Genomic DNA, 16,305 nt, shown 5'->3' on the forward strand with positions numbered 1-16,305 from the left:
AGGAAGAGTACCTTTAGGGTGCAGGGTTGCCCCTTCAACATGTTCATAGATATCCAGCTCAGCAGACATATATATAAGACTTTTCCTTATCATATAGTATGGATCCCTAAGTCATCATAGTAGACATGAAGCGGAGCAAGAATTTGTTTTTTCCTACTGTCTTAAGGATGTAGAATGGGGATAGAATGGGGAAGGAATGGGAGAAGACCTCTAAAGCATGTATTTCCAGAAACAGGTCTACCTCAAACTTGCATGCACTGGATTGGAATACCAAAAAAATTGAGTATGATTTCAAGATGGGATAAAAGAGAAGAGGAGGATGTTACACATGGAAGGCTATGGCCAAAGAAATGATAGTCATCAGTCTACCTGATGGTAAGTCCCTACATATTTAACTAAGCAAAAGGCAGAATCAACCAGTTGCTAGATCATAAGTAAAGTCTTTTCATTATCATAAAACCTGTTATATTTATAGAAAAAATGAACTTTATATATGTTATTTCATTTGACCCTTAATTCAATTCAATAAATTTTTATTAGTCAACTACCACATGTAAGATTCTAAGAATACAAAATTAGATTTGAAATAGAATTTGTTCTCTGGGAGTTTATATTAAGATATAAAGAAGTCAATACAAAAAGTTAGCAGAAATTTTCTAATCACTGAGGGCTATAACCTAGACATTTTAATGGAATCTTTGCCTCACTCTCCCGTATCCCATATATCCACTCATTTGCCACATCTTATGAATTCTACCTCTACAACATTTGTCATATCTGTCCCCTTTTCTCCAATCATGTGCCCCGCACCCTATTTGGATCCTGATCACCCATTACCTGGATTATCCCAAGAGTATCTGCATGGTATCTCTTTTTCAAGTTTCTCATTCTTCTGTTACAATTCATTCTCCATACAGACATCAAAGTAATATTCTTAAAGCAAAGTCTACTTATGTTATTTTACTACTCAAAAGAATTCCAGTAGGTCCCTATTATTTCTAGAATAAAATATACATACATGGGTGGGTAGAGATAGAAAGTAGTCCAATTTGGCTGGAAAATCAAAGTAAAACTTTCTTTCTCTCTTGGTCTCTGTCTCTATCTCTTGGTGTATCTTATTCTCTGTTCGGCACTCCTAACTCTTAACAATGTGTCTCCAGCCTACATTTTCAAATTTATAATACTTCACTCCCCTTTACATATTCTACAATCAAGCAAAAATGCCTTCCTTCTCTTTCTCATTTCTTGAACTTTGTACCAGTTGGATGTTTAAACTTGGCTCACACTCTCTCCTTACTTTTGCCTCTAAGATTCTCTAACTTCTTTCAAGAGATCACCTTAAGCATCATCTGCTATGTTAGATCTTCCCTAACTTCTCTCTCAGATGCTAGAACCCACCCTAAATAAGATTATACTTGCTTTGTATATATTTTTATATCTACTTATATATGTAAATCTTTTTTAATCTCTCAATAGAATGTAAGTACCTGGATGGCAGGAACATTTTTTTTTCTTTGCATCCCCCAACATCTAGCAGGTACGTGATAAATACTGATAGATTGATTGAAGAGGGCAATGGTATTTGAGTTTGGCCTGAGTGAGTGGATAAAGTTTATTCAAGACCATAGAATGGCATGGAGATATGAGAGGACAGAACAAGAGTAGGGGACAAAACATAGTCCAATATGGTTATAAAATGAACAGAAGTAGAATGCTCCCCCAACCTAATTCTCTTCCTCCCTCCCTCTGTCCCTTTAAGGCTCCATGCTAAAATGTTTCTGGTCCTAAAGATATGGGGACTCCTGCTCTTCAGAAACCCACCAAATCCTCATTTTTCTTTGTTGTTCTCTTTTTCTTTCTATTTCAGTGACTACAGGCCAAAATTAGAAGTAGGATGTATTAGATATACATCTCACAGAAGTATATGCAAATCCAGAAAAAAGAAGCAAATATGTATAATAAAAAAGCAGAAATAAAGCAATGATAACATAAACAGCCTGTGAAATAATAAAATATTAGAAAGAGTAAAATTCATACATATGGGTAATGAATCTATATATATTTAACAAACTGATGCAACTACTAATACATGCATTATACTAATATATATATACTACATACTAATACATACTAACATATAAGCAGAATAAACATGATAAAATTGCCAAAAGAGAAGCCTACTCAAACTATGCAATTATTGACATGTATATCAATGAGTATATGCAATTGCATTTGCTAAACATTAGCATTACTAAACATCAGTATTGTTATCTGGGATTACATATAACCACTTCTCCCATTTTTAAAAAATGATATCTTAAGATTGTTTCTGTCAGGGGCAGTTCTAAAACCAGTGGTCTCTTAGTTGAGGAATAATGTTGGGACTAAATGAGATGCTCATAAATCACTGAATCGTTAACAAAATGAGGTTTAATTTTTCCTAACAAAGAAGATATGGAATAAACATACATTGACATTTAACTTCTCTGTATATTTCCATTCCTCCTAGACTCCATTTCAAAGTGTTTCTGTTGCTCAGAGTAGGATATAATTAAAGATATGCTAATGTTTATGCTCTTCAGAAATCTTCTATGACCAAATTTCCCCATGGTTGGGATTTTTTTTTTTTATTCCTTAAATAACTAGGAAACTGCCTTTAGTCAGCTGGGGTCAGTCAGGTTCTAGGGACAGCTTTGATACCTTTTAAGGAAATTAATTCCTAAGGATAAGGAAAGGAGAAAGGATCTAGGAATCTCTATTTTGCTGGTGAAGGAAAATAAAGTATGTCAAGGAAACACTGGTCCTATCACAGTTCAGTCACTAGTTAAGTAGGTCCAGTTTTTCTATATCCCAATGATTTATCTCTATCCTTAACCTGAAGTAATTAATAGTAATGAGTGTTCATAAATCTCAAAACAATTGCAATTCTGAATTCATAAATCTGAATTTGTAGAAAGCCCAGGCTTGTTAGCACTGCATATACTGAGTATACTCTACTCTGTGGTTTATATGTATTGCTGAAGTTCCAGGTAGAATAGGTATTGTTATTGGATTCAGTCCTCTCCTCCTATCTGAACTGGCTGTTGTTCTAGGACATAGAGTCCTCCTCATTTATAATGTCCATTTCTAATTAATTAGTTCAATTAAGTTAGTAGAATACATGGAGATAAGTATCTATTAGTTTTACATGCCCATCAGAGTTCAAAAAACTCACCTAATGGTTGCAGTGAATTGTCTTTAAAAGTCTCCTATCAGCAATTTGGAGTTAAGTCTATACAGCTAACAAACTGTACACATCCTTTGATCCAACATGGTTTCTACTGGGTTTATATTCCAATCTTAAAGATCTTAAAGGAGGGAAAGGGACTGACATGTGTAAAATTTTTGTAGTAGCTCTTTTTGTAGTGGAAAGGAATTGGAGACAGAGTAGCTACCCATCAGTTGGGGAATGGCAGAATAAGTTATAGTATATAAATATAATAAAATACTATTGTTTTATAAGAAACAATCAGCACAATGATTTCAGAAAGGCCTGGAGAGACTTACATGAATAGATGCTAAGTGGAGCAAGTAGAACCAAGAGAACCCTGACCATAGCAACAAGATTATGTGATGAACAACTTTGATGACTGTGGCTCTTTCCAACAATGGGGTGATCTGGGGTAGCTGGATGGTACAGTGGATAGAACATTGGTCTTGAAGTTAGGAGGACCTGAGTTCAAATTTAGCCTCAGCCACATGTGACCCTGGTCAAGTCACTTAACCCCAGGTTGCCTACACAAAAAACAACGAAATCAATGAGATGATTCAAAGCTATTCCAATAAACTTGTGATGGAGAGAGCCATCTGCATCCAGAAAGAACACTATGGGGACTGAATGTGGATCACAATATAGTATTTTCATCTTTTTGGTTGTTGTTTGTTGGCTTTTTTCCTTTCTCATTTTTCCCCTTTTGATCTGATTTTTCTTGTGTAGCATGATAAATGTGGAAATATGTGTAGAATAATTGCATGTGTTTAACACATATTGGGTTTCTTGCTGTCTAGGGGAGGGGAAAGAAGGAAGGAAAGGGAGGAAAAATTCAGAACACAAGGTTTTGCAAGGGTGAATGTTGAAAACCATCTTTGCATGTATTTTGAAAATAAAAAGCTATTATTAAAAAAAGAAAAAATTCTCTTACTAATCTCTGATTCAAATTTCTCTATCACTGTATAATTAAAAATGGAGTGGTATTCCATTGATCTATTAACTTGAGGATTCTTTGAACAGCAAGATTTCTCAGCAAACATTTTTTTTTCTTCCTGTTGGGAATTTTTAGAATTTGGGAATTTGGCCATTATACTGACATTTGTTTCTGTTACTAGTCTTCTGAATGTAAGATACAATTAAGTGGTAAGCTTCTTTTAGCTTCTTTGTCAATTCACAAAGCTCTCAGTTGAGAGCTATAATAATTGTGAGTACCTATAGTCTTTCCATCTTCAGAAACTCCAAAGTTTTTGCCCAGACATATTTAAGACACTAACTGGTACATAGTAAACACTTAATAAATGCTTGTTGACTTGCATTGGCATTAACAGGTAGAATATAACACCTGTGGTATCTGTCTTGATGGAATTACACATGAGGCCTAAGAAACCCACATTTTTTTTTCCATTAAGATTTTTGTTCTGGTCTCAAACCCCCTACTATGGTCATCAGGATAAAGTTGAAAGGCTCAGATGTGAGTCTTCTTCATCATGATAAGCCATAGCTCTAGGCTTCTTGATTCTAGATAGAGCTAACATTAACTAGAGTAATATATTACAATGTCTCTGCCTTGGTCACAATGGATCCTGATAATAAGCCCATACACTGAGAAATATTGCTTCTATGATATTTTAGCAACTGTAGAAAAATTCTGGTTCTTTTTCTTTTTATATTCTTGTGTATATCTTATATTTAATGGCCTCTTGCCATCAAAATATGAAGTATAAGAATTCTTACTATCTCCTTGCAGAGACAGAAAATCAATTTCGTCAAGTTACAAAGGTTTGTTAATGCTTATATTTTCCAAATATGCAAATCTAGCTAGTAGGATTTTGCAGGCAACTAACATAAGTCTTACAGTTCATAAAAACATCTAAAGCCATCTTGAGTCAATGAAATCTCTTTTTATTAATTCTAGGGTCTTCTCTTTAACTGAATGTCTTAAACCAACATATAAAGGTCACAGAACTATGTCTACTGAGTAGCATCAATCTCTTCCTGGTAGCATGTTTAAGATCAGTGCCTTAGTATTTAATTGTAAAGCTCTAATATCTGCTAGTTCCCACTATAGAGTAACTTCAAGGGACTGGGATTTGGATCATTGCTGTCATGTTTCTTAGATTGTACTGTTTCTTGAAAAACCTTCATTCTCCATCAATTTTTATCACCATTATTTATCCAGACAACTGAAGAAAGGAAGTTTAGTTCAATAAAGTAAAGTTAACATATGCAGCTGGTATGTTACCTGGAAGAGCTCTCAATTGTACGGTTAAATAATTATCCTATAATATATTTGTAGCCCAGATTTCTGGCTATGGAATGTAACCTTTACTTCTTGTGTGAGTATTACTCTTGCTTCAGTTTTATGTGGTTTGGGGCATAGGGGATCTGTCTTCACATTAATCTTCCCTGGTCAGTAACATGATGAATTTGTAGTTGACCTGTGTTGTTATGCATATCTAGCAAGCAATATCTTAATTGAACCTGAATCAAAATATGTCAGTGAATCCCTGTCAATCTGCTCTTGAAACTTTGCTTTGTATACATAGTTTTAGAAATCCTCAGTGTTAGCCTGTATCAAAACCAAAAACTTCATTTTATATATAAGGTAATGAGTCTTACTGTCACTTAGATCTCTTTCCCAAAATACAACTGATTTATGATGACCAACATTTTCTTGATTTTAGGACTTCTCCCAAGCCTTACAAGCTGGCATCTGCTTGTAGAACAAAAGCTTATTTGCATCTGCACAGACTAATACCTAGCCTGTGTAAGGTAGTTGACTGAGTCCTTAAATGCATGTTTTCTACACAATAGTCTCTAAATAGTTTAGTTGACTTTAAGATAACTTTGCCTTGGTCTCCTAATCATATATGCAGAAGTAAGGTAATTTAGAGCTTTAGCAATAGAAAAATAAGTCTCAATAAATTTGCAATATGTAAATAGCAAATTCTAGAAAACTGGTTGGTTCTCAAAAATTCTGTGCCTCTGACCGCATTCGAGTACATCTGTTTTTCCTGGATTGATGCTAATTACCTCTTAAGATACCATGAGACCCACGTACTTGATAGAAAACTGTAAAACTGGCCCTTGTCAATTGACTTAAGTTCATTTTCCTTTAGCTAATCTTACACTTTCATTGTATCTCCTTATATTTTTTTCTAGAATCTTTTCAGAGACAATGATATTATCAAGATATATCAGTAGGTTGTCCATGTCTCCAAAATATTTTCTCCATTTATTTTTGAGAAATGCCATGTTCTCCCAATATGACATAGGGCATTTGTTCAAAATGACAAAGAACCAAATTAACACCCCCCCACCTCTACAAACTGCAAGATCTCCTGGCAAGCAGGAGTTACTTCTTATTTTCCTTACCTCTTCTGTCAAACATATAATAGATCCACTCTGACCCATTAATGCTTTAGACATTAGACCTACTTAAGCTTATTTAAGTATTACCCAAAAATGTTTCTTAAGACTTTTTAAACAAGTCAGACTTTAAGTGAACAGGTTAATAAACATCAGCTCTCCAATTCTCTCCCCTTTTTCCCTATTTCTCTGCTAATCTATTCCCTCCCCACTAAGTTTTTTTTTCTCTTTCTCTTCCTTCTCCTCAGATAGAATATTACAATCTAATTTCCAAGTACTGTTACCTAGCTATTATTTTTTTCAGTAGTATTTGAGTGGACAAAATAATCATATCACTCATCTTGATGAAGTCTCCTGTTCTTATTCTACTATATATTATTCCATATTTCCCCAATTCTTTTAATCAATTGATAACTTATTTATTTAATGTTTTCATGATATTCTCAACTTCATACCCAGTGTCACTTATCTATTCAATAAACACTAGTTATTGCTTTTAGGATCAAATATAAGTTCCTTATTGCTTTTAGGATCAAATGTAAGTTCCTTTTTGTTTTCTTAGCTTTTAAAGTTCTTTATGACCTAATCACAATCTATTTTTCCAGGCATATTGGATATCACTTTGTCCCTTGTATGCTACATTTATGACAAACTGATCTCTCTATTCTTCACTTGAAAAACTCCATCTCCTATCTCCATGCCTTTGAACTGGCCATCCCCCATACTTGGAATGGATTCTTTCATCATCTCTGCTTTAGAGGGTCTCATCCTTCAAGACTCAGCATCATCTTGTAAATGAAGCCTTTCTTTATTTTTTCCTCAGTTGCTAGTGTGCTCTTTCTTAAACTAGCATGCAGTAATTATTTTTATATTTATTCAGCAAGTACTTGTTAATATATTTGCTGTCTTTTTTTCTTAATATTCTAAGACTCCCACCAATCTTACTAAGGGAAAAAAAAGGGGAGAGAGCTGAAAATGATTGTTATGTGTTTGTTTTTCTGTAAGTTCCATAGCTCTTCAGTTTTAAGTAAGTGCTTTACTATTTGGTTTGTGATTCCTGCATATTCTAGGATAAAAGCAGGTATGTGGAGTGGGTATTTTGGCCATATTTGCATAATAATACTATTCAAAGAACCCATACTGAACCTAGAGATTGCTGATTAAATTTGGTATGAATTGGAGGTGATGCAGAGGGCAATAAAGATTTTTGAGAAAGAGAGTGTCATAATCATAACAATACATTAAGATGAAAAATAAAGTTAAAAATATCTTAAACATAATTTTTCTAAAAATCCGAATAATTCTGCAAATATTTCCACCATCAGCAATATGGCAGAATCATGGTACTATGCAAATTTTGGGACATGTATTAACTCTTTTGAACTCTTTATATATATAATATATGTATATGCACATATATACATATATGTATATGTATATATATTACTATGAAATCAATGGCATTAACTATTTTGAATCCATTATATATACATATTTTATATATATATATATGTATAACTATGAAATCAATTGTATTAGTTCATAAAGGCAAATGACAGTGAAGCACAGGATACTGCAACAATTTATCTTTTCTTCTTCCCCAATCTTCCCACATCATTTGATATGTATGAGTCTGGTAAAAATGAACCTCAAAGGCAGCCTTAAGGAATATAAGAGTAACAACTAAAGAAAAACCCAACACAATTGCCTTAAGGAAGACAAACATGCTTTCTGCTTTGCTGGACCATATACATGGATATACGTGTATTTGAACCTCATGTCTTTTTCATTTTAAATTGTCAGCTCATGGCATTGACTCAGTCTCCCTCATCCAATGCTTTTCTGTGAATTCAACATCAAAACTTACATCATACTTAGAGCTAGAAGCTATTTCCAAAGATGAGATGACTTCAAGATCATAGAGATAATCTTATAGGTTCTCTCAAACTCCGAGAATAGCTCTGTTCTGGAGTAACTTAAATGTTTGGAGAATTTGGTTAATTGTGTTAGAATAAAAATAGGAAATGCTGCTAGCAAATTTTATCTTCTATGTATGACTTACAAACAATAAATACATTATAAGTACATGCTCTCATGTAATCCTAGTATTCTCATGGAAATTAGTCTTTAAATATTTTAAAATCTATGTGTAGGGAACCTCCAATATCAGAGTTAGATAAGCATAGTTGGGTTTCTCCATTTTAAAATCTATGCCTTTTTTCCTCCTGAAAGGTAAAACATGTACTGATTTTCAAGTTTTGCCGCAGACCCAATGACCCAATTTGAATTGAGCATTTTCCAGAGACATACAATAAAAAGAACCATATGTTCATTTGAAAGATTAACAGCTCTATTTATTTGGCATTTCTGAGAGAAGAGAAATGTATATTTTCTTTGCCACATCACTGTAAATAACATACAAGCACTATAATGTCATAGAAGACAAACAGGCATGAGCAACAACTACAGAGAAGTCCAACACAGTTGTTGTTACATAATCCAGAAAAGGCACTTCTTCATATTGGGATATCAGGATGTAGCCAAGAATGTTGATGGAATTTTGTAATATCCCTTGGGGGGTTTTATATAGCACCCCAATCAACTGGATGAAGAGTCTTTTTATTAGAACCAGCATCTGTGTTAATTGAGTCCTGAGGTGTTTGGCTACCCTGACTGATCCATATCACCCATGTTTACTGTGTGTTTACTTGAGTTTGGGCTGGATTACATCCATGGGCCAGAAGGTCTACAGCACATTTCATTTGTTGGGATTATTTTCTGGAGCACAGCTATGCTCTTCAGTTGGTGGATCAGAGATTTGAGAATATCCTAGCATGTATTCTTTTGCTGAACTAAAGTTTTCTTTCTTTTTTTTTTTTTCCTTTTTCTTTTTGTATTGCCTCAAGTAGATTACTCCTTCCTATTTCCTCCCACTAAAAATAATCTCCCTTGAGCTGTTTTCCACTTTTGGTTTTCAGAAGCATGGAATTAGTTCACAGTCCAGTGCTAGCCAATATTTATCCATTTCAAGAAAGGGGGAAAATGCTGTTTTACTCATTCTAAAAGTCTTATATGCTTTATACTCTCACAATCAATCAATGAGCATTTATTAAGCACCTACTTTTTTTTTTTTTGGTCAAGCACTGTATATATACACACACACACACACACACACACACGGGATACAAAGAAAAAAATATAATAATCATTCTTATCAAGGTATTTATATTCTATTGAAGCAAATGATATGTCACATGTAAATAGACACAATATTATGTAAAATTAAAATAGTGTTATCAATGGCCTAGAGATCCCAACAAAGGGTTCTTTTTCAGTACTGAGACGACCCCAAAGGCATCAAGTTCTCTTTATTTCAATGCTGACACCTGGATTTCTTCAAGAAAATTTCTAAAATGAAGCTTAGGCAGAGCTCATGACTAATATCTCCCTAAAATGTAGGTAACAGGGCCTTTCTCCAAAAAGAAACTCATAGAAGTATTGAATATCGATTTCTTAGAATTTCTTTAGGTCCAAATGCCCAAGAAGTAATGTCTATAAAAGAGAAAGAATTTGGTTGGCACTAATACTGTCTGAGTTTAAACAAGTTTTTGGACTTCTCCAAGACTTAGTTTATTTATAAAGGGAGGTGGTTGGATTCTACCAGCTCTAGAATTCTATTATTACCCCTTTAACATTGAGTATAATCAAGGACAGCCTTAGAATAAGGGTTTTCTTTCCTGAGATCATGAACAATTAACTTTATAACCCTAGGCCATTTTTTTAAGCTCTCTGTCCCCTGACTTTCTTTCTTCCCATATCATAAAACACCAACTACTGTAGTTACTTGTTAGGGGAGCCCTCTATGATCCTTAGATGAAAGGACTCATTGTTAAGTATAAAATCTTTCAAAGACTTAGGAATGATTATCACAACTTCTATGAATAACAAAGGTCAATATACTCCAAGAAAAGAAAACATGGGCTGGCCTACACCATTACACAAACTTTAATGTCTTTTTCCAAATTCAAGAAACTCTGATCATTCCTGATTAGCCAAGCACCTTCTGCCTAGATGTCTTTATTGGGGGGAAAGGAGGAGAAAACTGTAGAAATTAACTGAGCCCATAATTGCTGCCTTTATGAGTGGAAAAGTCCTAAGAACTTAATGAGGATGACCAGATTTAAAGAAAAACAGTGTTTATAGAGGAGATAGAGTCTTCTTCAAGCTACTATGGGCAGAAGGCATATGCTATTTAATCAACTCTGTGGCATCTGAGTATATCTGAGAAAAAATGTTCTCTCAGATCCTCTAGCAGCAAATTTATATCCTCTACTTGCAGATTCAAGGGAATTCTCATAACCAATATATTCCATGAATTATGGATTCTAGGGATAAGAAAACCAGATATATCTCTAAATTGCCTACAAAATATAAACTAGTTCTTACCAGTAACATAAGTTTGACATTATAATAGAAGGGGAAAAGGGAGTATACCAACTGTGGGACATACTTACCTCTGAAGAAGCTTAATAGTTAACTTTCTGAGAAGTCTAGTCTTTACCATACTGAATTGCCTGCCTCCTGAAGGCCATGAGTCCTTTAACCCTAGCAACTGTAAAAGAGCAAGATTTCTCAAAAACCTTTTGCCTGGATGTCTTTACTAAAAAAGAAAAGGATTAAAATGGTGTGGAAATTAATCAAGTCCATAATCACAATTGCAATCTGTGTAAATGAATGAGCATGATGAACTTAAAATCAGGTAACATTTTCAATTTTGCTATAAGTTAGATATTGCTTAACTATATTACCATAGTCACAATTCATTGAGGTCAAGATTTCTTTTGTAGGACATTGTCCATTGAGATTCCTGATCAACTTGAACAACTTACAGAGTAATGAGCCACTGGAATTTTGATTATATCATGGGTACTTAACCTTTTTTTGTGTCACAAAGCCCTTTTGGCAGTCTGGGGAAGTCTGTGAACTACTTCCTAGAATAATGTTTTTAGAATTACAAAAAACCAAACCAAACCAGAACAAATTAGTTAAATACAGTTATATATATATATATACACACACACACACATATATGTATATATATGTATATATATACACACATATATATGTATATACATATATAAATACATATATACACATATATAGTATCTAATATATAGAAATATATAAATAGATATACATATATAAATGTATATTATATATATAATATATATTAATAGCTCATAGAAGAACCCAGGTTAAGGATAACTGCTGTAGATAAGCATGCTCCTCATTGAAGGATGAATCTATCATTTGACATTGTTTGGCTGGGACTGGAATGGAAAGGAACCATTTCTCTCTTGGACCTATAAAAAGGAAGCCATTGAAGATTCCATTCTTTTTGATTTTTTTCTGTTTTTTTGAGCATAGGTCTTGTTATATATGTCCTTCATTCTTTGCCATAATATCAGGAAGGGGATGTCATGATTTGCAAGTGAGTTGGATTTCAGTGAGGAAAGGCAGTGAAAAGTTACTAACCTTACTCTTTTTTCCAGAGTCATCTGAGTCCTGTGGCATCTATAGTATATAGATTACGACAGTTGGAGATTACCCTGGGTACAGTCTTTTTAGACTAAGTTCTTTCCCAGCTCCCAATTTGATTAAAACAGTGATTAAGACTAGGTAAGAAATGACTTATCTGAAAATAGATTTTGGTTCCTAGCAGTCACCTGTGCCTTGGAATATGACCTCAAACACTTCTAAACACCTTCAACCCCAACTAGAAATGGTAGCCATTAGACAATAGTAGGATATTGAGTTTTCCTAGATACCCAATCTGGGACCAATCCTGAAAAGGAAGTGCATTTGTGTTTTCAATCATGTGGCAGTCATGATAAGGGGAAGCATGTGTTTTAATAGTAGGAGTTCCTGAATTCTGGAATTCTGGAAGTGTCAAGATTTCTTAAACACCATTCTCCTGATTCTATCTTTTAATGAGAAGCATTTGTTTAGTAAGCAGCACCAATTAAGCTTTAAGTACCCTGCTAGTATCCCCAAATTTGAACTATATTTTGAGATTTATGTTTTTTTCCTTATTCAGAATAAATTTTTACCAAGAATATCATAAATAGTGTTTAAGTACCTAGACCAGTTCCTAGGAGCCTCTTTATTTTTAATGATGTTAGAATACTGTTTTTTGGCCATGAAAAAACAGCAGGCCAATATTGTTACTTGTATCTGTATGCTATCATGTTTTGGTTTAGTGACAGGTCTGCTGTTTTCCAAAATATTATAAACTGCCTTCATCAAATTCCATTGTCATTGAAAAGAAAGCCACCTAAGGCAACTCGGAAATATCAAATGGATAAGGAATTCCTGTTTCCAATCTATGGCCTATATATGCATGAGGAGCCTATGAATTACTCTATCAGTTCATATATCGTGGCCAGAGCTCCAGATAATCATTGGATTGGCCCTACGATTGAATAAGAAGACAATGGACTCTAATTAACTGAGTTATTATACAATGTATTCAGTGATTCCAAATTGTTCCCTGACACATAAAAATAATTTTTACTACTGTGTTCTTCCTGTGATCCTGTTCAGATAGTTATTTCAGTTGTGTCCAACTCTCTGTGACCCCATTTAGGGTTTTCTTTGTAGAGATACTGTAGTGGTTTGCCATTTCCTTCTCCACCTCATTTTATTAATGAGGAAACTGAGGCAAATAGGGTTTTAATGATTTGCCCAGGGTCACACAGCAAGTTAAAGTCTGGGGTCAGATTTGAACCCAGGAAGATGAGTCCCAGCATTTGTGTTACCTACCGGCACCTTCCAAGATTCTATATGGCTACAAATTCTAGAAATGTCAAAATTAAATCAAATAATAATTAAAATTTTGAGTGAATCAGAGGGCTATAGAAAAATATACTGTAGGCTTAAGTAGGCTGGAACATATTGATGATGACTTATATGCAAGAAATTATAGAAAAAATATCATCCAGTAAATGTATTATTAGAAAAGGTGTTGGACCTATTATGTAGGTAGAACATAGAATAATAGACAGTCCAGGTAACCCACTAATACACACAAAATGCTAAAATGCCAAGAGAAAAACCTAGGAAATAATTTCTATAAAAGATTTAAGAAAGAGGGGTACAAAATAAAATACGGATAATTCTCAGCCTGCACTAATGGAAGAATTATTTCCATTAGTGAAGTCATGGAGTAAGTGAAGTAGGAGAGTGATTTGACCAAATTTGATAGTAATGTGTGGGTAGGGAGAAGGAGGCGGGAGAATAAGGAGAGAGGGAGAGAGAGAAAAAGGGAGAGGGAGAGAGAAAAGGAGAAAGAGAAAAAAGAGGAGAAAGAGGTAGAAGAAAAGAAACAGGAGGTCTCCTTTATTGATTAAAGAATTCAGTCCTACATTAGTAAATTGCTTATGCATAGACTCATATGCTCTAGAACAGTGGTTTCAAATTCAAATGGAAATAGGCTACTAATGTTTACATAAGGATTTAAAACTTAGTTTTCAAAAGTAATATTTTCTATGTTTCACTGTATTTTATTTATTTTATTAAATATTTCCCAGTTACATTTTAACTTGGTTCCATAGCACTCAGGAATGCTGTGGGCTGTAGGTAGCATATGGGCTTCATGTTCAACATCTCTGCCCAAAGGAACTATGAACAATGTTCTCCTTTCTAGAACAAGACCCTTGGATTAAGTGGAAAGATTCTTGGCTCAAGAAGGCGACAATTTAGAAATCAAGGAAACAAGGGACAAAGTCAGAATGTGAAAGAACAAAACAAGAGTTTGCCTTTCACTGATTTTGTGGACTCTGAAGGTCTGAAATATCATGGGCACCTCTCTATTGACCCCTAGCTCTTTCATTTTGCTAGAGATGGGGTGGCCAGGAGTTGAATCCTAATACCACTGGATTTCTTATAATATCTTGGACTGTACAATTTCCAAGTGATTATGGCTCTCTTTAGGAGAGAGTGGCTTGACTTTCTACCAATTTCCAATGCTTCCTTCTGATGGGGAGTTTCAATCTCAATGCAGTACACCTAATCTGGAAGAATTCTATAATGCCTTAGAGAAGATGGGGCTAATCAGAAAGGGAAAGAGTTCCCTTTAATATAGACAGAAATTTGAATCTTTTTTTGCATTTCAGAATAAATAAAACCTGTTCTGTATATTCTTTTGTTGGGTGGACTAAGTGCTTAAATGAGGATTAAGGTCCTCCTTTTTTTTTTTTTTAAAGATCTAGGCACTAAGCAAAACCATTAATTAACACTTACATAACTTTCTTTAAATAGTATTTTATTTTTTTCCAATTGCATGTAAAGATAATTTTCAACATTCATTTTTTAATAAGATATTGAGTTCCAAATTTTTCTCCTCTATCTCTCTTTCTCCCCCTCCCCAAGATAACAATGTAATATTAATTATGCATTATATAGTTCATGTAAGTTATGCACATGCAATCATGTTAAACATATTTTGTCATTAGTAATGTTTTGAAAGAAACAGATCAAAAGGGAAAAAAACTAAGAAAAAAGTGAAAATAGTATTCTTCAATCTGCATTTAGATCCCATACTTCTTTCTTTATCTGTGAATAGCATTTTCCATCCTGAGTCTTTTGAAATTGTATCATATTATTATATCGCTGAGAAAAGCTAAGTCTACTGTAATTGATAATGCTGCTGTTACTGTATACAATATTCTCCTAGTTTTGATCACTTAATTCAGTACCAATAGCATAGTTAATATGCAACTATGAATTGCATAGTTCTTTTAAAAACACTTTATGCACATAGAATCATTTTTTGCAATAAGTTTACTTATTTTTAATACACATTGCTTCATGAATCATATTGGGAGAGAAAAATTAGAGCAACAGGGAAAAACCATGGGAGAGATTAAAAAAACAGAAAAAAAGAAGTGAACATAGCATGTGTTGATTTACTTTCAGTCTCCTTAGATCGTTTTCTGGATGCAGATAGCATTTTCTGTCCAAGTCTATTGGGATTCCTTTGGATCATTGAACCACTGAGAAGAACCAAGTCTTTCATAGTTGATCATTGCACATTTTTGCTATTATTGTGTACAATGTATTCCTAATTTTGCTTGTTTCCCTCAAGCATCAGTTCATGTAAATCTTTCTAGGACTTTCTATAATCAGCTTGGTCAACTTTTTCTATAGAACAATAGTATTCCATTACCTTCATGTACCACAACTTGTTCAGTCATTCCCCAATTGATGGGCATCCACCCATTTTCCAATTTTTTGCCACCACAAAAAGAGCTGCTACAAACATTTTTGCACATGTGGGTGCTTTTCTCTCCTTTATGGTTTCTTTGGGATACAGACCCAGTAGTAGAACTGCTGGATCAAAGGGTATGCACAATTTTATAATTATTTGGTCATAGTTCCAAATTGTTCTCGGCAATGGTTGGATCATTTCATAACTCCACCAACAATTCATTAGCGTTCCCATTTTTCCACATCCCCTCCAACATTTATCATTATCTTTTCTTGTCATTTTAGCCAATCTGAGAGGTGTGAGGTGGTATCTCAGAATTGTTTTAATTTGCATTTATCTAAATCAATAGTGATTTAGAGTAGTTTTTATATAACTATTGAAGGCTTTAATTTCACCATTTGAAAATTGTCTGTTTATA

The sequence above is a fragment of the Antechinus flavipes genome, chromosome 3, assembly GCF_016432865.1.
Source record: "Antechinus flavipes isolate AdamAnt ecotype Samford, QLD, Australia chromosome 3, AdamAnt_v2, whole genome shotgun sequence".
Taxonomy (NCBI): Eukaryota; Metazoa; Chordata; class Mammalia; order Dasyuromorphia; family Dasyuridae; genus Antechinus; species Antechinus flavipes.